The sequence below is a fragment of the Nicotiana attenuata genome, unplaced genomic scaffold, assembly GCF_001879085.1.
Source record: "Nicotiana attenuata strain UT unplaced genomic scaffold, NIATTr2, whole genome shotgun sequence".
In the NCBI taxonomy this organism is placed as follows: Eukaryota; Viridiplantae; Streptophyta; class Magnoliopsida; order Solanales; family Solanaceae; genus Nicotiana; species Nicotiana attenuata.
In genome coordinates this window covers 186,662-213,516 of record NW_017671175.1, presented here as the reverse complement: position 1 = coordinate 213,516, position 26,855 = coordinate 186,662, and positions in this window count along the sequence as shown.

Here is a 26,855-nt window from a genome sequence, read left to right as displayed (position 1 = left end):
TGATAGAAATAGAGCCATCCGAGCCACTTGAGGAGTCAAGGAATAAGGAACAAGATGCCTACATTATGGAATTCTTCTTGCCAGAAAGTCAAGAATACACGTCTTATCTAAAGGCGAAGAAGTGCAGAATACTACATTATTTTATTGGGCCAGTCAGATTCGTTCCACCACCCCAGGAGCATGATCATAGAGCAGAATCAAAACTTGGGGTCCAATTCATAAGTTCAAAGTGGAGGCAGAAAGTGATTCGCATCGTGCCGCGACGTTAAATCAAGCGCTTGTTGGGAGGTAACCCAGCTTTACTGATTTTTTTTAAAATATTATTTTTGTAGTGTCATTTTTTGATTTTCTAGGAGCATGGAAAGTAAAGCTATTGGAAGGATGCAACAGCAAACCAAATGGTTGGAACTAAGTGTCGGGTACCCGCACGAAGGACCGGGCCTGGGAGAAGTCTGAGTACCCCATGATCTGCTAGTGCTTCGGCCTTTGGCCTACCAGAGAGTTTCTTTTACCCTCTTATTAGTTATGGTGTGCATTGGGGACAATGCACAATTTTATGTGTGGGGTGAGGAGATTGTCTAGGTGACTTTCTATGCTACTTTAACTGTGTTAGTTTAATTGAATAACGTTTTCAAAAAAAGAAAAAAAAAGAGATTGGACTTTTCCCGACGATGGATCTATTAGACAATTTCTTGAGGGAAGTAAGTCTAAAGAAAAAAAACCTAAAAAAAAAAGATTTTCTTTTTAGGTAGTGTAGTAATTCCCCATTGGGTTTTCTTTATGACGCGGTTCGTTTTCAAAGGTTTTGTTTGAAACGGGTGTAGTTAGTTTTATTTTTTTATAGGAGGAGAAGCTAGTCTGAGATGAATTGAATTGTAGTGATATCTCTTAACTTTGTTATGCCTTGAGAATAGTTAGTACTCTGGTTGTAACACTTAGGCTCAATTTTTGACTCTAGTATAAGTACCTTAAATTGTAGATTCTTAAATTTGCTTGACTGCTTTTACTGGAGTGTCGTGATAAAACCAATCCTGAGTGAATTATGTGCCATGTCTGTGTGAGTTTTATATGTATTCTATGCATTGCATTTGATGTCTAGAACTTGCCCCGTGTATTTGCAAAGCAAAATAGTAGTTTTGTTCAGTATTGGAAGTGATGTAGGTGTTTCTTTGTTGGGCCATATATATATATTTTACCCACTTAGTTGTTATGTATCGTTGTTAACCCCTTTGAGCCTATAATCATGTTTCTTTGGCAACAACATTACAAGCCTTACCTCTTTGTTTGAATTAACCATCTATTTGAACTTGTTCACCTCTCATGAGCACTTGAATTGTTATAAACTTTGTAAAAGTTAAAGGGTAGGGTGGTGGTTTGGCTTTTGAGTGGAACAATTGAAATAAGCAGAAAGGTGCACTGTTTTGAAAAAAAATATGTCAATAAAAGCCACCCGAAGAGAAAGAAAAAAAATAGCTGTATTGTATGAAAAATAATTCTTGATAGCGGTGGCTAGTGATATACTGGTGCTTAAAGAAGTATAGGATAATATAAATTGAAGTGAAGGTGGAGTTTTGGTTTGACATAAGTATGAGCTTGATTGTTAAAGTATATGTATTAAAGTGCTTAAGGGAGGTGTAGTCACTTATATCCAAATGTATCATACGCGATGTCGCGCCCACTTTTCTCACGAAATCGAGTTTCGACATTTCTGGGACAACTCCTTTTTGAAGAGGTAGGGAATTAGAATTGAAAGAGTCGCCACCTAACGTATTAAGGTGCGTTAGGGCACCTAGAGCAGATAACTCGTGTTGTACCACTTTACATCACCAGAGATTGGGTAAGGCCTCGAAATTACCTTGAGGGGAAGGTGTTAGGCACCCCTCGAGGTCCACAACGGTGGGTCCCGACTGAACTTAACATATGAATTAGTCTAAAGGAGCAAGAGGAATATTTAATAGGGATGGGGGGTCCTAAATTTTTTAGCCTAAAGAATCACCCCGTGCAACATAAATAATACTTCGCAACTCCCTCGAGTCGGGGTGTTACTCATGTTATTCAGCGGGCACATACTATCATCTCCTGATACCCGACTACTATCTTTAAGTTGTTACCTAAAGCGCACTATTTAATTCTAAATCGTACCCTATGCGTGCACTACTCGTCCCATGCCTATGGTCCAGGAGGCTTAGGACCTCTATTTAGGTAGTTCTAGATCTTAACTTAGGTTGCTCAAAAGGGAAGAATACTAAGAGACAGAAAAAAAAAATAGTTAGGACTTTCAATTAAAAGCAAATAAGGGCTCAAGTTGGCCTCCGCAATTAGGCAACAAATGCACGCAAGTCAGATTAACAAAGACAGTTGCTGATTTTAAACAGCTAAGAACATAGAAACCTACAGGCGGGATCTCTATATGAATCTGGATTTATATGGGCGGACAGTTATACGCAAAAGCCATTATACATCCAAAACCTATATGATTTGCGTACAAATTTTAAACATAGGGAGTAAACCTGTAGGCATGATGTCTAGGCGTTTTTATACGATAGTGACAGTGGCAGGTCACAGAAACAGATCCAGAATTATTTGTTTTGATCCTATAGGCATGTTTTCTAGTGAGAGTGACAACACAATGTTTGGAAACTCATGAACAAACGGGCATAAATAATAATTGGGTTGATTCAGACCTATAGGCATGCTTTCTACAATTTGTTACCATTTTTAGATCTTATATACACGATATCTATAATTTGTAAGAAGAAGAACATGTGAATGAGCTTTTTGCACGCACATTGAATATTTTATTTCTTATAGGCATGGTTTCTAACACAATTGAACCAAGTATTGAACCTATAGGGAGGATTGCTAACATATAATGGCTGAACATAATAAGATACCTATAGGCATGATTTCTAACATACGATAACTGAACATGCAATAGCACAATGTTGGACCTATAGGCAGGATTTCTAACACAATTGAACCAAGTATTGAACCTATAGGCAGGATTGCTAACATATAATGGCTAAACGTAATAAGATACCTCTAGGCAGGATTTCAAACATACGATAATTGAACATGCAATAGCACACTGTTGGACCTATAGGTAGGATTTGTAACACATTGCACATAATAACACATTGTTGGACCTATAGGCAGGATTTCTACCCAATTTTTATAGTAAAATAGGTGAAATAAGAAACCCATCCCAATTTCACTAACACCCCATAATTGTCATTACAAAATAATTATTACATACCAGAATTCGATGTAATAAGTTACAAAGTGTGTATAACTATAGGGATCCTATAGCAGGCCCAAATACACCTTGACAGGCCAGGCCTTCAAATCACGATAGCTCCAGAAGCCCATGTTCATAGATACAATATGATCAGTGGTGAGTGATTTACCCATGTATCAAAGTTGAGCATACATAACCCAAATCCCTAGTGTGATAGAATTCCCAAGGGCTTCAAGAACCCTGAGCAGTGCTCACATTAGGGAGGCCAGAGGACAGAACCTAAATAGCTTTGGCTTTCAGCCAGCTAAGAATGAGGATTCAGAAGGATCAAATAGTAAAGGAATAGGAGGGAGTAGAACGAATTAGGGAATTAATTTAAGGAAAGAATCACATATAGAACATGTAAAAAATAGCAAATACATTTGAACCTAAGCATACTTAATCTAGTTTTAACAATCGGTCACATGCTAGTTTATAAGCAGATTAATAATGATAATAGAGATTTTAGATCAGACTAAGTCATAGAAAGGGAACACATTGATTAACAGTAAGTCAGGAACTGATTAAGATAGTTCAAGAGAGGTATCATAACATAGAAAGAACAGAACAAGACAGGCCATGTTATAACAGGTTTAACAAACAAACTAATAAATCTATTAAGGTACACATCAATGCATGGCTAACCAGTCTTTAGGGTAAGGTATGAAAGCATGTTTATAACAAACTTAAATCTAAAAGTTAGCGAGATTTCATTAATCAATTCAAACTAAGTTCAACATGTCTTAACTACAATTAATGGCGTCTAGGATAACATGGTTTAATAGCAGTAACACATTGAACAAAATGAAATGGCAGAGGATTCAATGACTCACTAGTTAAGATGAAACCGGGAAGAAAGATTTCCAATAGTATAGCAAATAGCACCAAACGGAAGCAATGACTTGAAGATTTCTGGCCTTGGCTTTCAGCCGGCCAAACCAAACAATGAGCACAGAATCAGAGTGAAAGAACCACGTTTTTAGTGAGAGTGTGAGAGTTCGAGTCTTGTCCTTAAGGGGAAAGGGGAGAGGGGTGTAAATAGTGTTAAATTGAGTGAAAAATAAGGGAAGTAATCAAACACACATAAACAAGGGAAGAAAATAATCATAGAATCAATTGAAGTCTTGTTTAAGGACAGATAGTACAAAGCTCAGTCAATTAACAGGCATAATAGCATGTAATCAGGCGAGTAACACATGAAATAAGGAAGATATCAATTAACAAGTTTCAAGGCAAAATAAGGTAAAGAAATAAAGGAAACATGGTAGATTGAACGGAATAAGGAAAATATCAGTCCCGTATAAGAAAGGAAAGAGTATCAAAAAATCAGTAAAAGTTCTGAACCCTTATTTTAAGGAAAACCATAGTACCAGGATATACACAAAAGCAATAACATAAGATGAATATAGACCCAAATAGCACTAAAAATCAAAGAGTCAAACTAATTTTGGTCCGATTTAAGAAAATCTGAGAACCCTAAGTTTAGGGTAAGTAAAAATTAGTCAGAAAGATCTATGGAAAATCATATAGAGATGTATATAGATAGATACATGGAAACATTACAGAAGATATTCAACCAAAATAGAACCAGAACAGATCTTAAAAGATCTGAGCCCTAATTTTAGGGTAAAATAAATTAGGCGGAAAACTTTTTTAATGAAAATCGCGAAAAATATTCATAGATAGACTTGCAGAAACATAGATGACACTTTCAACAAAAATAAGAATGAAATATTAATAGATCTTAAAAGATCTAAACCCAAGCTTTAGAGTAAACAAAGATTAAAGAAAGTATCGGAGATTCGTACTTGAAAAGTTGAAGAAAGGAGCAAGATTAGAACCAGTTTTGGTCCAAAAATAGGGAAATCGCCTTGCCATGTTAGGCAACCTATTAGGTTATACCATAATCGAATAGCCAGTAGCGAGATAGGACCAATAAGGTAAGAAAATCATCAAGGGATTCCATATCCGGTTGGAATCGAAGAAGGAAATTAGGTGACAGCGGATTAGGGTTTAATAGAGACGGAGAGGCGTTGGGAGAGTTCAAGGGCGGCGGGTTGAGTGAAATGGGATAGGGTTTCTGGGGTTGGGTTAATAAGAAAAGGGGGGAAAGCATAGTGGCCGTTAATCTAAATGGATGGGTCGGGTCGTTTAGGAGTGGGTCGCGATCGGGTTGTGGGTTAGGGGTTGTTTGGTTTTGGCTATGGTGGACTGGGCTAGTTTTTAAGCAGTTGGGCTGGTTTGGGTAGCCTATGTCCGATTTTAAATGAAATGGGGCCAGATTTAAATACCCATTTTTAATTAATAAAATAATTTGTGCCTAAAAATGATTAATGACAATTATTTATCCTTATAAAAATAGAAAAGCTATTTTTTGCAAAAACAAAGTAATTATAACTATATACGGGCTATTATTGCAAAATGTGCAATTTTAATCTAAAAAATGAATATGTAATTATAAAAATGCGGTTAAAATATATAAATACTATATGGGCATAAATGATGAATTTAGATAATTAAATCATCATAAAAATAATATGAGGGATAATTATTGAATATTTTTACAATAAAAATGCAGAAATAAATTGATTTAAAGCCTTTAAAATTATAGAAAAATTATAAAAATACTTGTGCATGTTTGTAAATCTAATAACAATGCATGTGCACTATTTTGAAAATATATATATGCATATTTAATATATATGAGGGGAAAATTGGGTATCAACAGCTGCCCCTCTTTATCCGGGAAGGATGAAAGAGTTGTCGGGTAAAGAAATGATGACCAATTATGACCGAATGGGGGTGTTTTGAAAAATATAGGCTGAACCCTGGTCTCTGAGCTGCCTACATATCCCTGGTTTTACAGGAATCTGGCCATGTGTTCTTCTGGATCCAACGGTGAATGAAACCGATGTATTTGTTATAGGAATAATCGTATGTTTCAGAAAGGGTTCTATTGGGAAGGATAGTATCGGATGAGTTTATGCAAAGTTATGAAGGTGAATCTGAATTGTAACGGATGTATCACAAGGCAGATATCTGAACGGTCACAGAGTAAAGGCGAGTAATTGATGGGAATCGGTTACGTTTGAAATAGGCAGGGTATAAATGGTTTGAGAGGTTGCTCCCGTTTGAAGAACGGTTACTTCCTGGATTACCTACAAAACTTAAAACACGATGCATGCAAGTATGTATGTATGTATATATATATTTATATATATATATATATATATATAAATATATATTACTGCGAGAATTTAAACATGATGCAAATTCCCTTCGGACCATGAAGGTTGTCTTTGGACAGTGAGGATGACGTCCTTAGACAATGACGTCCCGGGCCATGAATCATGAGATAAGGGATTCGCAGGCCATGAAATGATGTTCTCGGGTATGAGAATGGTGCCTCTGAACCATGACACCTTTGAATAATGATGTGCAGTATTGAGAGATCCTCAGGCCATGACATGGTGTCTTCAGGCTATGAGGATGATGCCTTCGGACTATGACGCCTTTGGACAAGTGGCTATACATCAGCCCATGAAGTGCAGAGACATGATACCAAAGATAATAACAAGGCAAAGCTTAGTCTTGTGTAGAGTTTGGGGGCAGAGCTTAGCCCCGAGAGAAGAGGATAATGCAAATAATAGAGCAACACGTATGCAAAGGGAGACGATGCTTAGTATCATGAGAAGGCAGGGCTTAACCTTATGCAAATGGGGTGGCAGGGCTTAGCCACATGCAAGAATTGAGACAGGGCTTAGTCTCATGCAAAGAGAAGGCAATGCTTAGCCTTATGCAAATAGGTAGGCAGGGCTTAGCCTCATGCAAGGATTGAGACACAGCTTGGTCGCATGCAAAGAGAAGGCAACGCTTAGCCTTATGCAGGTACGGAGGCAGGGCTTAGCCTCATGCAAGGATCGAGACAGAGCTTAGTCTCATGCAAAGATAAGGCAATGCTTAGCCATATGCAAATAGGGAGGCAGGGCTTAGCCTCACGCAAGGATCGAGACAAAGCTTAGTCTCATGCAGAGAGAATGCAATGCTTAGCCTTAAGAAAATAAGGAGGTAGGGCTTAGCCTCATGCGAGAATTGAGATAGGGCTTAGTCTCATGCAAAGAGAAGGCAACACTTAGCCTTATGCAAATATGGAGGCAGGGCTTAGCCTCATGCAAGATTTGAGACAGGGCTTAGTCTCATGAAGAGAGAAGGCAATGCTTAGCCTTATGCAAATATGGAGGCAGGGCTTAGCCTCATGCAGGAACAAGGCAATGCTTAGCCTTAGGCAGGTAGGGAGGCAGGGCTTAGCCTCATGCAAGGATCGAGACAGAGCTTAGTCTCATGCAATGGATAAATAGCAAATAGGAGCAGAATATTTCTTAGCTGGAGATATATTTTCGCTTAGCGGTCTGGTTGTTATGAAACTAATGATTTTAAGGTGCACGTACTTGTGGTTATTCCTTGTCCTTGCATTCAAAGAAAAATCATGAGTTCTGTAGAGGAGGTTGGTTTGTGCCTTTGTCTGCTTGTTTTGCTTTGCTTTGCTCTGGAGATCCTGTTCGAGTTATCCTGGGTAATACCTGGCTACCATAGAGATAAAGTTTTCGAAAAATATGCACTTATTTGATGAAATAGAGTTATTTTAGAAAACATAGTGGTATATAATATCAAGTAAATTAGATGAACTAATGATTGCGACACTTTTAGAGACATTGCGTTAGAATTTTGAGGGTCCTCCTCAAAATTCTGCCCCAATTTAGTAAGTGATCCTTCAGACGTTCTGCATGTAACGAAATTTGTTGCAAAATTCTGCCCCAGTTACTTTACCGATTTCTACCCCAGTTTTTGATTCTGGGAAAATGAGGATTTTATGAAGATGTGACCGAACCCATAGGGCTGCCTACGTATCCCCTCTTAAACGGGAATCAGGTCAAGCGTAGTTCAGTTACATCAGATGAAGAAATGTAAACAAATCTAAACATAGTATCTCTTGACTGCGTCTGGATTAATAGGCTTTGGCCAAACTTCTCCGTCCATTTCTGCAACTATGAGTGATCCTCCTGTTAGTACCCTGTGAACCATGTAGGTCCCTTGCCAATTGGGTGAAAATATTCCTTTGGCTTCATCTTGATGTAGGAAGATTTGCTTCAGTACCAGCTGCCCCAGTGTGAATTGTCTTGGTCTGACCCTTTTGTTGAAAGCTCTGGACATTTTGTTATAATAAAGCTGACCATGATACACTGCATTCATCCCTTTACCATCTATGAGGGTTAATTGCTCATAGAGGCTCCTTAGCCATTCTGCATCACTGTGTTCGGCTTCTTGTATGATCCTTAAAAAGGAATTTCTACCTCAGCGGGAATGACAGCTTCGGTACCGTAAACCAGCAAATAGGGAGTTGCCCCAGTTGATGTGCAGACCGTGGTACGGTATCCCAATAAGGTGAATGGTAACATCTCTTGCCATTGCTTGTGATTTTCTACCATTTTCCTTAGTATCTTCTTGATGTTCTTGTTGGCAGCTTCCACGGCTCCGTTCATTTGAGGCCTGTATACTGTGGAATTTATGTGCTTGATTTTGAAAGTTTTACACATGGCTTTCATCAGATCACTATCGAGATTGGCGGCATTATCAGTGATGATGGATTCGGGAACCGGGAACCGACAACAATACGATCCCTAACAAAATCAGCGACGACTTTCTTGGTTACAGCTTTGTAAGATGCACCCTCTACCCATTTTGTGAAGTAATCGATAGCCACTAAAATGAACCTGTTCCCGTTTGAAGCAATGGGTGCGATCGGACCGATGACATCCATTCCCCAAGCGACAAAAGGCCAAGGTGCACTTGTTGCATTGAGCTCATTTGGTGGTACCCTTATCATGTCTGCATGTATCTGGCATTGGTGGCATTTCTGGACATACCGGATGCAATCTGTTTCCATAGTCATCCAAAAATATCCAGCTCTGAGTATTTTCTTGTCTAGAACAAAATTGTTCATAAGTGGTATGCAGGTTCCGGCATGTATTTCCTCGATCAATTTGGAAGCTTCTTTGGCATCAACACACCTTAATATTCCTAGATCAGGTGTTCTCATATACAAAATTTCTCCGCTTTGGAAGAAAGGATTGGACAGTTTACGCAGTGTACGTTTCTGAGAATGGTTTGCCTGCTCTGGGTATTCTCCTTTCGCTAAATATTCCTTGATGTCGTGGAACCATGGGTTTTTGTCCATTTCTTCTTCAACGTGAGCATAATAAGATGGCTGACTATGGATCCTTACTGGAATGGGATTGATGAAATTCTTATCTGGATGTTGTATCATGGACGACAAAGTAGCCAGTGCGTCTGCGAACTCGTTCTGGATTCTTGGAACATGTTTGAATTCTATCTTCGTGAACCTCTTCATCAGTTCTTGCACATGATACAGGTATGGTAGTATCTTGGTGTTTTTCGTGGCCTATTCTCCTTGAACTTGATGTACCAGAAGATCCGAATCACCAATTACCAGCAACTCTTGTATATCCATGTCGATGGCCAAATTGAACACATGATGCAAGCCTCATATTTTGCCATGTTGTTGGTGCATGGAAACCTATGTTTTGCGGATACCGGATAATGTTGACCTATTTCTGACACCAAGACCGCTCCAATACCCACTCCTTTGAAGTTTGCAGCTCCATCGAAAAACATTCTCCAACCGTCGTAGGCTTCAGTAATGTCCTCTCCTATGAGTGACACTTCTTCGTCAGGAAAATACATCTGTAGTGGTTCGTATTCTCCTCCTACAGGATTTTCAGCAAGTTGGTTTGCCAACACTTGTCCTTTGACTGCCTTCTGAGTTACGTAGATGATATCAAACTCACTCACCAATATTTGCCACTTGGCTAACTTCCCAGTGGGCATAGGCTTCTGAAAGATGTACTTCAGAGGATACATTCTTGATATGAGGTATGTGGTATAGGCACAGAAGTAATGCCTCAATTTCTGAGCTGTCCATGTTAAAGCACAACAAGTGCGTTCTAGCAGAGAGTACCGTGCTTCATAAGGTGTGAACTTCTTACTCAAGTAATATATGGCTTACTCCTTTCTTCCTGTCTTGTCATGTTGTCCCAAAACCAGCCGAAAGCCCCATCTAGTACGGACAAATAGAGTAGCAAGGGTCTCCCAGGTTGCGGCGGGACTATGACTAGTGGCGTGGACAGGTATTCCTTAATTCTGTCAAAAGCCTTTTGACAATCTTTAGCCCAACTGGTCGCAGCATCCTTCTTCAACATTTTGAAAATTTGTTCACATATTACTGTGGATCGTGCTATGAAGCATCTGATGTAATTGAGACGTCCCAGGAAACTTATCACGTCCTTCTTGTTCTTTGGTGGAAGCAATTCTTCGATAGCTATAACCTTTGATGGGTCCAACTCAATTCCTCGGCGGCTGACAATGAATCCCAATAATTATCCAACAGCAACCCCGAATGCACATTTTGCGGAGTTCAGTTTTAAATTTTACTCTTGTAGCCGGTCAAAGAACTTTCTCAAGTCTGCTATGTGATCTGTGGCTTTCTTGGATTTGATGATGACATCGTCAACATATACCTCTATTTCCTTGTGTATCATATCATGGAAGATGGTCGTCATGGCCCTCATATAGGTGGCCCCAGCATTCTTTAGACCGAATGGCATCATTTTGTAGCAGTACACCGCCCATGGTGTAATGAAAGCTGTTTTCTCTACGTCTTCTTCATCCATCCAAATCTGATGATAGCCCGCGAAGCAATCTACAAAGGATTGGAGTTCATGCTTGGCGCAATTGTCAATCAGAATGTGTATATTTGGCATTGGGAAATCGTCCTTGGGACTTGCTCTGTTTAAATCCCGATAGTCAACACACACCCTGACTATCCCATCTTTCTTCAGAACCGGTACGATGTTGGCTAACTAGGTTTGGTACGCAACTACTTTGACGACTTTGGCTTTGATCTGCTTAGTGACTTCTTCCTTGATTTTTAGGCTCATGTCTAGTTTAAACTTTCTGAGTTTCTGCTTCACCGGCGGACACATTGGAATTGTAAGCAACTTATGGGCTACTATGGATGTGCTCAGGCTGGTCATGTCATCATATGACCATGAAAAAATATCCTCATATTCTTTCAGGAAACGAGTGTATTCTTTCTTTTCTGACAGTGATAGGTGAATACTTATGTGGGTCTCTTTGATGGTTTCAGGATCTCCCAAATTGATTGCCTCGATTTCGTATAGGTTGGACTTAGGTTTGTTCTCAAAATTGTCAACTTCTCTGATAACTTCCTCAAGTATTTCATCCTCTTCTTCTAAGTCACTATCTTTATGTTGCGTTGTCTCATTACATGTAGCAGTCATTGGTTCATCAAGGTAAGAAATAGTAATATTGTAGAAGGAAAATGTAAAATATAATAATAAATACTAAATAACATTGCATTAATTAAATTTCGAAAAACATCAAAACAGGTACGGCTCGATGACTTAAGCAATTATTTCGAAACAAAATGCGTCTTTAAACAAAATACTGGAAATATCTTAAATGCTTAAAATGGCTATTAAAAACAGGTCATGCTAATTGCCAAGCTACCCAGGAACTCGATTGTCCCGGGATGGTGCAACAGTCTAATTAAGAACAGCTGCCTTCTCGATGGTCTGAATAGTAAGGCCTTCTTCCTCCTCCTCTTCAACTATCACATTGCAATCCATATCCTTGTCTTCTAGAAACAGGTTCTTTAGCCCAACCAAAGCTTCCTCCTTTGCAGATCCCCGTATTGTGTCGGCCTGGTGAAAAGTCTGACTGAGATGCGGCACTGGCTGCTCGAGAGGGTAATAGGGACCACGCTATGGGGGCGACCAATCATCATATTCTTGCCATGTCTACTGATATTCGAGCCAAAAAGTTGTGCCATGACGTTTCAACTATATCGGTTTGGTAATGCTCTGGAGTTTCTTCCCAAGCCCTTTGCCGGGTTCATACCCTGACCATGCCACTATGCTTTCTGTTTTGCTACTCCACCATTTATCTTTCTCAATTGCAATGACACGCTCGATGCGGTGATAAGTTTCTCCACCCAGCTTTTTTTATTCTCGACAACCGGGACAGTTTGACTGGTGTAAATGGGATTACTTCCATCTCTGTGAATGATTACCTCCTGATGGTTCCATTCAAACTTCACATCCTGGTGTATCATAGAAGCCACAACTCCAGCGGTACGTATCCAAGCTCATCCCAGTAAAAGATTGTACGTAGCAGATATGTCTAATGCCCGAAACTCAACATCAAACCAAGTCGGGCCCATCTGCAAACAAAGGTTAATTTCCCCAATTGTGGCCCTTTGAGACCTATCAAATGCCTTCACATTCATACTCCCTGCTCGTATCTCATGGAAATCATTACCCAACCTTTTCAGAGTAGTCAATGGACAAATGTTGAGGCTTGAACACCGATCTATTAAGACTCTAGCGATGAATTTGTCCTCAAACAGTACAGTGATGTGCAGTGCCCTGTTGTGACTTAATCCTTCAGGCGATAGTTCATCTTCGTGAAAGGTGATCTTGTGGATTTCCAGTACTTGCCCTACCATGTTGTCCATCTCTCCACTGGTGATGTTGTTAGGCACATAAGCTTCATTCAACACCTTCATCAGAGCATTCCTGTGCGCCTCAGAATTTTCCAGCAGCGACAGGATGGATATCAAGGTGGGAGTCTTGTTCAGATGATCAATGACAGAGTATTCTCTTGCCTGTACTTTCCTCCAAAGATCATCTGGACCAGTTTCGATGACGGGTTGTTTGGTAGCAGCGTCCTTTCTTGTTCCTCCCAAATTTTTGGGTGTATAGATCCTTCCAGTTCTAGTCATCCCCTGTGCAGCACCAGATTCTTCCATCTTTGCTTTTCCTTTTCTCCTAGCTTCGGCAATGTAATCCCAGGGTATGGCATTAGACTGGAAAGGTGGTGTGGATGCTACCGTCATAGTGAAGGGTGTGGATACTTCTACTTCAAATAGAGTAGGTGTATTCGCAGGTGATGTTACTTCAATTTCAAACGAGACTGATGTGGCTACTTTAATTTCGACCGATGGTTGTATCTATACCACAATAGGAGTGAGTGTGACTGCAGGTTTAGGGTTATCACCTTCCCGAATAAGCCCAATCGACCATTCAGGATCCCATTCTTCATCAGTTTCTATCACATTTACTCCTTCACCCCTATGATTTGGGAGGGGATTGTTGCAGACATTTTGTGCGGCTTCCTTTGCTTGTATGACTTTGCTATCAATCAGGGTTTGAATCTTGTCTTTCAGAGTGCGGCATTCATTGATAGTATGCCCTTTCATGCCAGAATGGTACGCACATGTTTTATTCGGATTGACCCATTGGGAGGAGTTTTCCATGGCGACAGCGGGAATGGGGGTGACATATCCTCCAGCCTCCAGTCATTCATATAGCTGGTCAATGGGTTCAACAATAGGGATGTATTGTTTGGGCAGCCTGTGATCAAAATAGGGTCTGGCTTTTTGATAGTTTTGATGGGTTGGTGGTGAATGGTAATAGGCTGGCTGGGTGTTATAAGTGTGATAGGTGGTAGCGGGTTGAGAATATCTGGGAGGTGAAGGTTGGTATGCTGGTGGAGGTATTTGGTATTTGAGTGGAGATTTTGGACCTTGGGCCACCATCACTGTCCCTACTTTTTTCTTATTTGATATACCCCCTGACTGTAATGCTTTTTTTGTAGCCTGCAATGCCTCAAAATTGGTTACCATCCCACTTTTGATCCCTTCTTCAATCCTTTCCCCGAGTTTGATGATGTCGAAGAACTTGTGATTTTCGATGACCATTAACCTTTCATAGTATTGTGGATCCTGGGCCCTGACGAAGAATTTGTCCATCTGCTCTTCCTTTAGTGCTAGCCTGACCTTTGCAGCTTATCACCTCCATCGAGTAGCATACTCGCGGAATGTTTCTGTTGTTTTCTTCTTGAGGTTCTATATGTAGAAGACGTTTGGTGAATTCTCTGTACGAAACCTGAATCGGTCCATGAAGTCTGATGCCATGCTTCCCCAATTAACCCCTTCTTGGGATTCTAACTGATATACCAAGCTAGGGCATCTCCAGTGAGACTCCTCATGAATAATTTCATGTGAATTGTTCCATCTTTCCCAACTCCCACGAGCTTATCACAGTATGTCCTCAAATGTACCTTTGGGTCACTTGTTCCGTCAAACATCTCAAACTTGGGAGGTTTATAACCTTTCGGAATTTCCACGTCTGGCTGAATGCATAGATCCTCATAATTCAGACCCTCAATTCCTTTGCCTCCTTCAACACCCCGGACTAGGCTTGTGAGCTTCTTGAGCTCCTCTACCATATTCTTAATGAGCAGGTCCTTCTCGGCGGATTCTGGTGTGTATGAGATTAGTTGAGTGGAGTGGGTAAGGTTTCCACGTATATGGGATTGTTTTGGTGGATATCGGGGGTCAGAGTGTAGTGGTGATCGTTAATTGAATTTTGCGGATCAGGGATAGGTTGTGGGGTATTCTGAGGAGTATGGTAAGTGGTTTGTGGGTATTGAGTAGGAAGATGTTGGTGTGGAGGAGGAGTGGGTATTGGTGGAGGATTAGGATTTTTGGGAGGTATTGCGTATTGATAGGGTGCGGGAGGGTTGACGTTAGTTTGGTATGTTTTGAGGGGGTGCTGGGTTTTGGGCATTTTTCTGGTTAAGATCTGGGACGTTTAGGGTAAGGGAGAGGTTTGCCAAGTTGCGGACCTGCTCAGGTTCCCCTTGCAAATCTAGTATTTTCCGATCTAACCGTAGGACCAAATCATTCTAGGCCGGAGTACTCCGACCATCTGAAGTTTCAACATTTTCCACTTGCGCAACATTTTCTTGCCGGATACCACTCATATCATCCATCTTAGCTTTTTCCCTTGCCTTTTGGGTTACTTGGAGGAGGAGAGGAAAGGAAGGAGGGCCTCTAGATCTGGTGTGATATGATGACGATGCTAGTATGTGCGAACCAACCTTAGGGGATGGGAATATCAAAATAAAGAAAAGTGCAAAAAGGTAAACAAGTCAGTAAGGATTCTGAAAAGTATTTGCAATATTTAAACACGTATTGTGAGAATGTAAATTCGCGTCCTAATTTGGGGAACCTCATTGTGCCCGAGGTAAGCCTAGCGATAAGTAGATTTGGAGAGAATTAATGCTGATTAATGCTTCATTTCATTAATGTAATAAATAAGAAGAACCTAAAAACGACGATAAATAAATGAGTTACTAATGGTATCTGCCTTATTACATTCGAATTCCAAAATGACTCAAAACAGATAAACCTAATCTACTTGGTCCTAGAGGGCAACGAGGGAGGACACAGGGACCTTTCCCATATTTGACCCTCTTGGCTCTGTCAATTAAATTCCCCAAGTCGTGCATGTCCAGCAGCAGGTATGCCCTCTCTAGGTGTCCTCCCTCGTTGCCCTCTGCATTCTGACAGTCTACGACACTTTTCCTCATCTTCTCTTCCAGTTCCATTAGACCCTGCTCCAAATATTCCAACCTTTCTGTCGACCTTGTAGCCATTTCCTTCCACTCGTTAATTGACTCCATGTCTAACTTGTGTTGTTCCAAATGCCAGGCTTCGGACTCAAGGACTCTTTTGCGCAGCCTCTCATACTTTACTTGTGCTTCAGCAACTTCATCTATGACTCTGTTTCCTTGACCAATCCATGGCTCGACTATTCCTGATATGTTATCTTCTAACCATGATGGATAGAAGTACACATGACCGGCATGATATCGATCTGGCTCGATGGTATCCTTTTCCACGATAATCTTCAAATGACACTTGTGTTGGGCCTCACATTTGTATGGAATGGCGTCATCCTAAAAATCTGCTCTGTAATGACTCATTTTTTAGACTCGTGGTATGACTTGTTTTCTACCAGCTTGTCTCATGACCCTGATAGGAACATAGGGATGTATTCCCCTTAACCCAATCAACACCAAACGCGGAACATCCCTGGATCTGATGATGAATTCATTAGTAGGGAACCACTCGAACATCCAGTGAACTTGGTCCTCGGTCAAATTGCTGAAAAACTGTGCCCATTTTGTAACATTCTCTGTCTGTGCAAATCTGTCTTGGATAAAGGTCATTCTTTTAGGATGGTAGAAAGCTATGTGATCGTTCCATGGTCTCCGTGGAAACTCTTGGCGGTATTGACCCCTCTGAAGATGTTCTAACAACCAAATCTGTAGTAGCAAGTTACAACCCTCAAAATGTTTGAATCCTTTCTTGCAACGATCCAGAGCCCGGTATATGTCTACTACAATCATCAGAATAATAGTATAGGTTTGTCCCTTGATTCCCTCCATTAATGCTTTGGTTACCATGGCCAACCTGGTGTGAATTCTATCCCATGGCTTAGATAAACTATCATACCTAGAAAGCAGATGATGAATACAAAAACCCTACGATGAGTCCAACCCAGGGAAGTGATAGAGAATTCATCATGAAAGATACGGTAAGATTTGTTGTGTCCATATCGTTCATAGAGGAAATCAAAGGGTATGTAGGACTTCTTCACGTACTCCAAGTCATCATTCTTTCTCAGACCCATCATTTTTAGAAACCTCCTAGTAGTGCGGTTTTCCGGTACTAGTAAACCGGGACTATCCCATGGTAACCCAGCGAATCCTCCTATTTCCTCCAAAAGAGGAGTCATTTCTATATCGCCAAAATGGAATACAGTTCTTTCTCTGTCCCAGAACATAGTAGCAGCCTCGATCAGCATGTTGTTTGGTTGGATGTCTAATAAGGAAGGTAAATTTCCAAGAACCCTTTACACGTGATTTTTGTCGCTTGGCGAAAGGTTTTCCCACCAGTCTAACAACGACGGTGGTATACTTCGGACCATGCCCAACCTGGGAACTTTGTGCCTCATTTTCTGCAAAATACACAAAGTTAGACCCTTGCCCCCTCCGAATTCGAATACTTACACATTAATGATTAGCATGTCGGTATTTATCTCTCCAAATAATGAACATATCGTGGTTGCGTCCGTTGGGATTATGGAAATCCCGGTGGACTTTGGACAAGGCTTTCTTAGAGGGTTATTATGCGGACAACATATTAACCCAGGCTAGGTTTCATCATGATGCATGTACAGTTATTATCGGAGTAAGGTTTCCATAGAAGTCTTAGACTGGTAGCCTCAAGCGGACAACTTGAGAGGGAAAGGCACGGAACCGTCGACTGCACCGCTAATCAACTAGTTTTACCGTAAATAAGCCTTTCCAATTTTAAAGGGTGGTTTTAGGAAGATCGCGGACACTCATCAAGCGCCGCTATAGTATTAGTACGCACGAGTGGAATATGATGTTGAGCATGAAGTTATGCAAAAGAAAATAACATGTTGCCAATTATTTGCACGATGAATAATGATAAAATGCGGTATTTAATAATTGTAAAGACATTTAAGAAAGAAAAACAAGGAGACAAGTTAGTTTCCATAGTAAAAGTGATAAAAATAATGAATGAAGATAGGCAAATAAATTCACAGAGAGCGGTAAGGGGAAGAGGTGTGCAAGTATTAACAGAATAATAAAGACATGCTTAAAGACTAATTCACAAACAAGTTCATTATGGTAAGAGCCTAAAGATATCCCCAGCAGAGTCGCCATGCTATCGCGCCCCCTTTTTCTCGCAAAATCGATTTTCGACATTTCTGGGACAACTCCTTTTTGAGGGGGTAGGGAATTAGAATTGAAAGAGTCGCCACCTAATGGATTAAGGTGCATTAGGGCACCTAGAGCAGATAACTCGTGTTGTATCGGTTTACATCACCAGAGATCGGGTAAGGGCTCAAAATTACCTTGAGGGGAAGATGTTAGGCACCCCTCGAGGTCCACAAGGGTGGGTCCCGACCGAACATAACTTATGAATAAGCCTAAAGGAGCGAGAGGAATATTTAATAGGGATGGGGGGTCCTAAAATTTATAGCCTAAAGGATAACCCCATGCAAAATAAATAATACTTCGCAACTCCCTTGAGTTGGGGTGTTACTCATATTATTCAGCGGGCACAGACTATCATCCCCTGCTACCCGACTACTATCTTTAAGTTTTACCTAAAGCGCACTAGTTGATTCTAAACCGTACCCTATGCTTGCACTACCCGTCCCATGCCTATGTTCCAGGAGGCTTTGGACCTCTATTTAGGTAGTTCTAGATCTTAACTTAGGTTGCTAAAAAGGGAAGAATACTAAGCGACAGACAAAAACAGTTAGGACTTTCATTTATAAGCAAATAAGGGCTCAAGTTGGCCTCCGCAATTAGACAACAAATGCACGCAAATCAGATTAACAAAGACAGTTGCTGATTTTAAATAGTTAAGAACATAGAAACCTACAGGCAGGACTCTATATGAATCTGGATTTATATGGGCGGATATTTATACGCAAAAGCCATTATACTTCCAAAACCTATATGATTTTCCTACAGATTTTAAGCATAGGGATTAGACCTATATGCATGATGTCTAGGCATTTTTATGCGATAGTGACAGTGGCACGTCACAGAAACAGATCCATAATTATTTGTTTTGATCCTATAGGCATGTTATCTAGTGAGAGTAATAGCAGAATGTTTGGAAACTCATGAACAAACGGGCAGAAATGATTATTGGGTTGATTCAGACCTATAGGCATTCTTTCTATAATTTGTTACCATTTTTAGATCTTATAGACATGATTTCTATAATTTTTAAGCAGAACAACATATGAATGAGGTTTTTGCGCACACATTGAATATTCGATTTCTTATAGGCATGGTTTCTAACACAATTGAACCAAGTATTAAACCTATAGGCAAGATTGCTAACATATAATGGTTGAATGTAATAAGACACCTATAGGCATGATTTCTAACATACGATAACTGAACATGCAATAGCACACTGTTGGACCTATAGGCAAGATTTCTAACACAATTGAACCAAGTATTGAACCTATAGGCAGGATTGCTAACATATAGTGGCTGAACGTAATAAGATACCTATAGGCATGATTTCTAACATACGATAACTGAACATGCAATAGCACACTGTTTGATCTATAGGCAGGATTTCTAACACATTGCACATAATAACACATTGTTGGACCTATAGGCAGGATTTCTACCCAATTTTTATAGTAAAAGAGGTGAAATAAGAAACCCCTCCCAATTTCACTAACACCCTAGAATTGTCATTACAAAATAATTATTACAGATCAAAATTCGATGTAATAAGTTACAAAGTGCGTGTAATTATAGGGAGCCTACAGCAGGCCCAAATACACCTGGACAGGATCACGATAGCTCTAGAAGCCCATGTTTATAGATATAATATGACCAGTGGTGAGTGATTTACCCATGTATCAAAGCTGAGCATAAATAACCCAAATCCCTAGTGTGATAGAGTTCCCAAGGGCATCACGAACCCTGAGCAGTGCTCACACTAGGGAGGCCGGAGACACAACCTAAATAGCTTTGGCTTTCAGCCAGCTAAGAATGAGGATTCATAAGGATCGAATAGTAAAGGAATAGGAGGGAGTAGAACGGATTAGGGAATTCATTTAAGGAAACAACCACATATAGAACATGTACAAAATAGCAAACACATTTGAACCTAATAATACTTAATCTAGTTTTAACAACGGTCACATGCTAGTTCATAAGCAGATTAATAATGATAATAGAGATTTTAGATCAGACTAGGTCATAGAAAGGGAACACATTGATTAACAGATAGTCAGGAACTGAATAAGATAGTTCAAGAGAGGTATCATAACATAGAGAGAAAAGAACCAGATAGGCCATATTATAACAGGTTCAACAAACAAACTTATAAATCTGTTAAGGTACACATCTATGCATGGCTAACCAGTCTTAAGGGTAAGGTATGAAAGCATGTTTATAAAAAACTTAAATCTAAAAGACGGTCCTCAATAACACAGAGTTAGGCAGATTTCATTAATGAATTCAAACTAAGTTCAACATATCTTAACTACAAGTAATGGCATCTAGGATAACATGGTTTAATAGCAGTAACACATTGAACAAAATGAAATGGTAGAGGATTCAATGACTCACCAGTTAAGATGAAATGGGGAAGAAAGGAATCCAACAGTATAGAAAATAGCACCAAACGGAAGCAAAGACTTGAAGATTTCTGGCCTTGGCTTTCAGCCGGCCAAAACAAAACAATAAGCACAGAATCAGAGTGAAAGAACCAAGTTTTTAGTAAGAGTATGAGAGTTTGAGTCTTGTCCTTAAGGGGAGAGGGGTTTAAATAGTGTTCAATTAAGTGAAAAAATAGGAAAGTAATCAAACACGCATAAACAAGGGAAGAAAATAATCATAGAATCAATTGAAGTCTTGTTTAAGGACAGATAGTACAGAGCTCAGTCAATTAACAGGGCACAATAGCGTGTAATCAGACGAGTAACACTTAAAATAAGGAAGATATCAATTAACAAATAGTTTCAAGGCAAAATAAGGTAAAGAAATAAAGGAAACGTGGTAGATGGAAAAGAATATGGAAAATATCAGTCCCGTATGAGAAAGGAAAGAGTATCGAATAATCAGTAAAAGTTCTGAACCCTAGTTTTAAGGAAAACAATTGTACCAGGATATACATAAAAGCAATAACATAAAATGAATATAGACCCAAATAGCACTAATAATCAAAGAGTGAAACTAATTTTTGTCTGATTTAAGAAAATCTGAGAACCCTAAGTTTAGGGTAAGTAAAAATTAGTCAAAAAGATCTATGAAAAATCATATAGAGATGTACTTAGATAGATACACGGAAACATTACATAAGATATTCAACCAAAATAGAACCAGAACAGATCTTAAAAGATCCGAGCTGTAATTTTAGGTCAAAATAAATTAGGCGAAAAACTTTTTTAACGAAAATCGCAAAAAGTATTCATAGATAGACATACAGAAACATAGATGATATTTTTAACAAAAATAAGAACGAAATATTAACAGATCTTAAAAGATCCAAACCCCAGCTTTAGAGCAAACAAAGATTAAAGAAAATCTTGGAGATTCGTACTCGAAAAGATGAAGAATGATCATAGATGAAGAAAGGAGAAAGATTCGAACCAGATTTGGTCCAAAAATAGGGAAATCGGCTTGCCATATTAGGCAAGCTATTAGGTTATACCATAATCGAGTAGCCAGTAGCGAGATAGGACCAATAAGGTAAGAAACTCAACAAGGGATTCCATATCCGATTGGAATCGAAGAAGGAAATTAGGTGACGACGGATTAGGGTTCAACAGAGACAGAGAGGCGTTGGTAGAGTTTAAGGGCGGCGGGTTGAGCGAAATGGGGTAGGGTTTCTGAGGTTGGGTTAATAAGAAAAGGGGGGAAAGGATGGTGGCCGGGATGGGGCGGGTTGTTCAGGAGCGGGTCGCGACCAGGTTGTGGGTTAAGGGTGGTTTGGTTTAAGCTATGGCGGACTGGGCTAGTTCTTAAGTAGTTGGGCTAGGTAATTGGGCTTGTGTGGGTAGCCTAGGTCCGATTTTAAATAAAATAAGGCCAGATTTAAATATCAATTTTTAATTAATAAAATAATTTATAAAAAAAGATAAATGAAATAGTAAAATTATTATTTGTGCCTAAAAATGATTAATGACAATTATTTATCCTTATAAAAATATAAAAGCTATTTTTTGCAAAAACAAAGTAATTATAAGTATATACGGGCTATTATTGCAAAATATGCAATTTTAATCTAAAAAATGCAAATGTAATTATAAAAATACAGTTAAAATATTTAAATACTATATGGGCATAAATGATGAATTTAGATGATTAAATCATCATAAAAATAATATGAGGGATAATTATTGGATATTTGTACAATAAAAAATGCAGAAATAAATTGATTTAAAGCCTTTAAAATTATAGAAAAATTATAAAAACACTTGTACATGTTTGTAAATCAAATAATAATGCATGTGCACTATCTTTAAAATATATATTCATATTTAAAATATATGAGGAAAAAATTGGGTATCAACACCCGACCCGCAGCCTGCATTACAACCAATTAAAGTCCTACTTGATCTTAGACTGAATGAGCTCGATAAGTAGAGTAGTACACTACGGGCAAGACTATGGTGCATCTTGTGTGGCATATGAATGTTATTTTTGAGAGGGAGTGAATTCTTTCTATCTTAAGTTCCTAAGTGTTCTTAATTTTATTGTGTGGAACTACTCTCTTTTGTTGTGTGAAGACACTTGATTCATGAAGGAAATGTAATGTCAGTGACCTCTAAGTTAGTGTAAGTGGGTGAGTTGTGAATAACGTGTGATACTTGTGAGTCAAATCTTGAGGTGAAGATGTTACTCTTTTGAGCTTAGTCTTTTTTAAATGTTCTTGGTGTGACTAGTTAGGAGAATTATTTAAAAAAGGTCATGTCTGTATACAGTGTAGTTTGATTGCTCGAGGAAGAGCAATGATTTAAGTGTGGGGTGTTGATGATAGGCTATAATTACGTTATTTAGTCGCTTATTACACTCTAATTTAATGCACTTTAATTGAGTTTGAGCTGTAATCGCTAGTGTAACACTAATTGTGTGTTTTATGCCTTGTAGGAGTGATTCCAATTTATGAATGAATTCAAGTTATTCTGGAGCTTTAAAGTCTGAGTAAAATCCTAAGGATTAAGTTGGGATCGTGTTTAGGGATCAACGTATGATAGGGCAATGAAACAAAGAATCGAGCAGGCATATTGCGCATTGTCTAGTAAAACACACATAACTTATCACTCATAACTTCGTTTGGGCTACACAATATAGTTTTGGAAAGATAATTCAAAGGGCTATAACTTTTTTGTTTTACGTTTTCTCAAATGACAAAGAAAACAGGGTGAAAAGTGCAAGGCTGCGCATATGGGGAAGAAAGTGTGAAAAGTGTGCGGCCAACTGCGCGGGCACACTTCCAGGTGCGCGGCCGCGCACGTCCTGTCCGGTAAAAGTGTCTTTTATCACATAGGAGAAGGTAAAATTGTTTGGGCCCGACCCTACTTGGTATGTATACATGGAAAAACGGTATTTTGAGGACTTTTGACACATCTTACCCCTAAGGAGGCAAGAACACATTAGGAGCAAGGTGAAAAATTCTTCTACAATTTTTTCACTTTCTTCTTCCTATTTCTATTATTGGTTATGAATTATAGTATGGTAGTTATGCATACTATTATAAATAGCTAATTTGTTATCTAGGGTTTTGATGGAACCTATTGGAGGAGGCTTTTCTTGTTATGTTAATATAGATTTGTTGTAGCTTTTTCTCTATTTGTTCAACTACGTTTATATTGTGGTTGGTTGTAGAGCTCTCAATCGACTGTGCCTATTTAGTGTGTATTACTCGGGAGAGAGTGCATATTTATGTGGTTGTTGAAAAACATCACTCCTAACATATATGAGGGATCAATACGGAGGGTTTAAAGGTAGGATTAGGGATAAAGAAACCTTGGTGTGATCAAAGTGAGCCGTACTTATTGCCAGCTAGCTTCATTCGGGAGAATATGTCTAGTAAATTGTGATAGTTACTCGGGAGAGAATTACGACACTTAGAGCTCATGATCGATAGAGAAAACTTAGCCAAATTTATAGAAAACGTAGCAGAAAGGATTCCGACAATAGGGGAAATCATAACTCTAGACCTCTTTATCTTGTCTCGAATCCTTATCCTTGTTAATTGATAGTTTTACAGCTTTCTAGTATTTGTTAGTTAATTAGATAAAAATAAATATTATAATCTTTATAACTAGGAAATTGTTTGGACTTGTGTTTCCTAGCGATATTGAACAATTGTAGCTAAGCCTTAGTTCTCTGTGGGATTCGACTACGGACTTGTAAACCGAATTATATTTGCTACGACTGCTTAGTCCTTTTTATAAGGCATAGTTGGGCGTGATCACACTCCATTTTCTCTTTTCGGCTCATACTTTCTCGACTCTTTGAGTCATTTCTTTTTCCTTGGGGGAACTAGAGTGACGTAACGTCACTCTTTCTTGGTCATGACATTCATTTTTCTCCTTTTCTGTTTACTCCATGACTTTCATCATTGTTTTCTTTGAATCCCTTCAACTTTCTACCTTATTCACTTTCTTTTTGGAATTTTTCTTTTTGTTCTTTCTTTCTTTTCTTTGCCTTCCTTTTTCTTCATTTATTTCTCTTCTTTGTACCTTTAATCACTTTCAAACTCATCGTTTCTCCCCCAAAATTATATTTTTGCCTATTGTTTCTCAAGGATGTTAAGGAAAGATTGGGTTCCAAGAGAGGGTCATTCAAAACGGATAAAGGCTTGTAACGTGGTTATTGAAACAAAAAGGGCTTCGGCTCAAAGGGTTTGACTACGGATATCAAATTGGTAGGCTATGGAAGATTTCAAATTTCAAATTGGATCAAGGAGAGCCTACAATCATTTCTCAAGCCAAGCTACGCTTAGAATTTCGCTTAGGAAAATATTCGGGGCAAGTTCTAGACTATTAGCTCGGGTACTTAGACTTGTAACTAAACATCTCACCTCTCATGCTTCTGGATTGCTAAAGAGAACGGAGTCGAGGGCCCACAACAACCCTTGCTAAGATTGAGAATCACAAATGGCTTGACTGAACCACTCGATGACTGTTTAAGTCAACACAAGAGTCAAAAGGGTCACAACTAGAGCTATTTTCTGCCAACAACTTGTTTTTAACCATAAAATCATAGGTGAATGTGTTGGTACCAAGTGAAGCATGCTTGAGACCCTTTTATTCATTATAACTATATTTGCCTAAATATAAAAGAAAACGGATTCAATCCCTTAAGAAGGTTGTCACGCCATCCATCATTGGGAAGAGCCACTCGATTCACACAAAATCCATCTTTGGAAAGAACCGTGGCATTAAGAAATCAAAGGATTATTGTTCACTCAAATGTAAAAAGAAGCTAACAAATTAAAAAGAAGCTACTAAGGTAAATAAGAAGTTATACTACTAAGGAAAGACAAACTAAAGAATCTATGAAATAAAATACGGAAAGCAAGATAAATAAATAAACAAACCAAAAGGAAATGAATATATACATAAGGGGAATGAATATATACATAAAATGAGAGGAAAGAATATATACATACCAAAGAGAAAATAAAGATAAAAGAAAAAATAGTATAAGAGTTATTACGGGCCAAATCCAAATGTCAATGTCAATCAATCAAAATAGACCACCCTCCAAATGAAAATAAGCATTGTCCCAAATGCTTAACAAAAATAAGAACATGGAAGGGTAGAGAGTTAACAGAACTCCCTATGTGGTCTCAGTCTGCAGGGGATCCGCAGCACCCTCGGTCTCTGGTTGTATCTCATCATCACCTGGCTGAGGGACAACATGGTTGCCGAGAATCTAGATTATCTGCTCAGCGGTGTGGGCAGTCGAAATCGGCTCCTCAGACTGGCCGGCTGCTGCCTCTGGTGCCTCAGGTACTATTGGTGCTGCCAGTCCTACTGGGGGCTGCTGACTCCATAAGCAGGTCCAATGGTAAATCTCCGGCAGATGTAATATTTTCAATCTCTTTTCTCAACTTCTTCACCGACTTCTTTGATGCCTGAGACTTCCGAATCTTCTTCGTTTTCTTTCCCAACTCCTCAATGAGCTCCTCAAGCGCCAGTAAAGTCTCCATAATGGTTTTCTAGATGTCCAGAATCTTCTTCAATGTTTCCTCCACCAACGGAGGTACCTGTGGCTCTGCTGGGGCTGCTGACGATGCTACAACAGCAGTGGATATGTCAGTCAGCTTTGTAGTAGCTGCCCCCATCCAGCTGTTGAGACTCGCCAATGTTTGGGAGACTCAGAGCACAGTCTAAGGATAAGTAGATAAGGCTAACACTGATAATGGCACTGATAGTCCAGCAGAAGAAGGCTGTGGCATGGCTGTTGTCCTAGTGGAAGGACCGGCTGCTGTAGAAGGCATGGCAGCTGTGGAAGGCTTAGCAGCTGAATCAGTAACTACAACCGTTGGCTCCTCAGACTGGCCAGCGGAGGTAGTTGCCTTACCCTTGAACTTTGGGTTGTCACTACCCAGTAGGTGGTACCATGAGAAAGGCTTCTCGTCCTTAAATTTTGTATCATATAGCCTCGGCTCCACCTTTTTATCCTTGAAGTATTCAGTGAGGAAGTTCAAATACGGGTAGGATCTTTCACATTTCTGGACAGCAAGAGTGATATTGATGGACATGATTGCACCCACATTGATCGGGTACCCAGCCATAATTGAAGACACCAAGACTGCACGGGGAAGTAGGAGGTTATTTTCATTGAGGCTGGATCAATGCAGCTGCATACGAATGTCTGCCACCCTTTTGCTTCAAAGTTTAGGGTGGCGCTGACTATGGGAACCCCTGCTGTGAGCCACGGCGGTGTTGATCCTCGAATTGCCAGAATCTCAGCTAGCCATGAACGAGCTGCATCAACCATAGCCATCTTTTCCAAGTATTGGACTGCCTCCACTTCT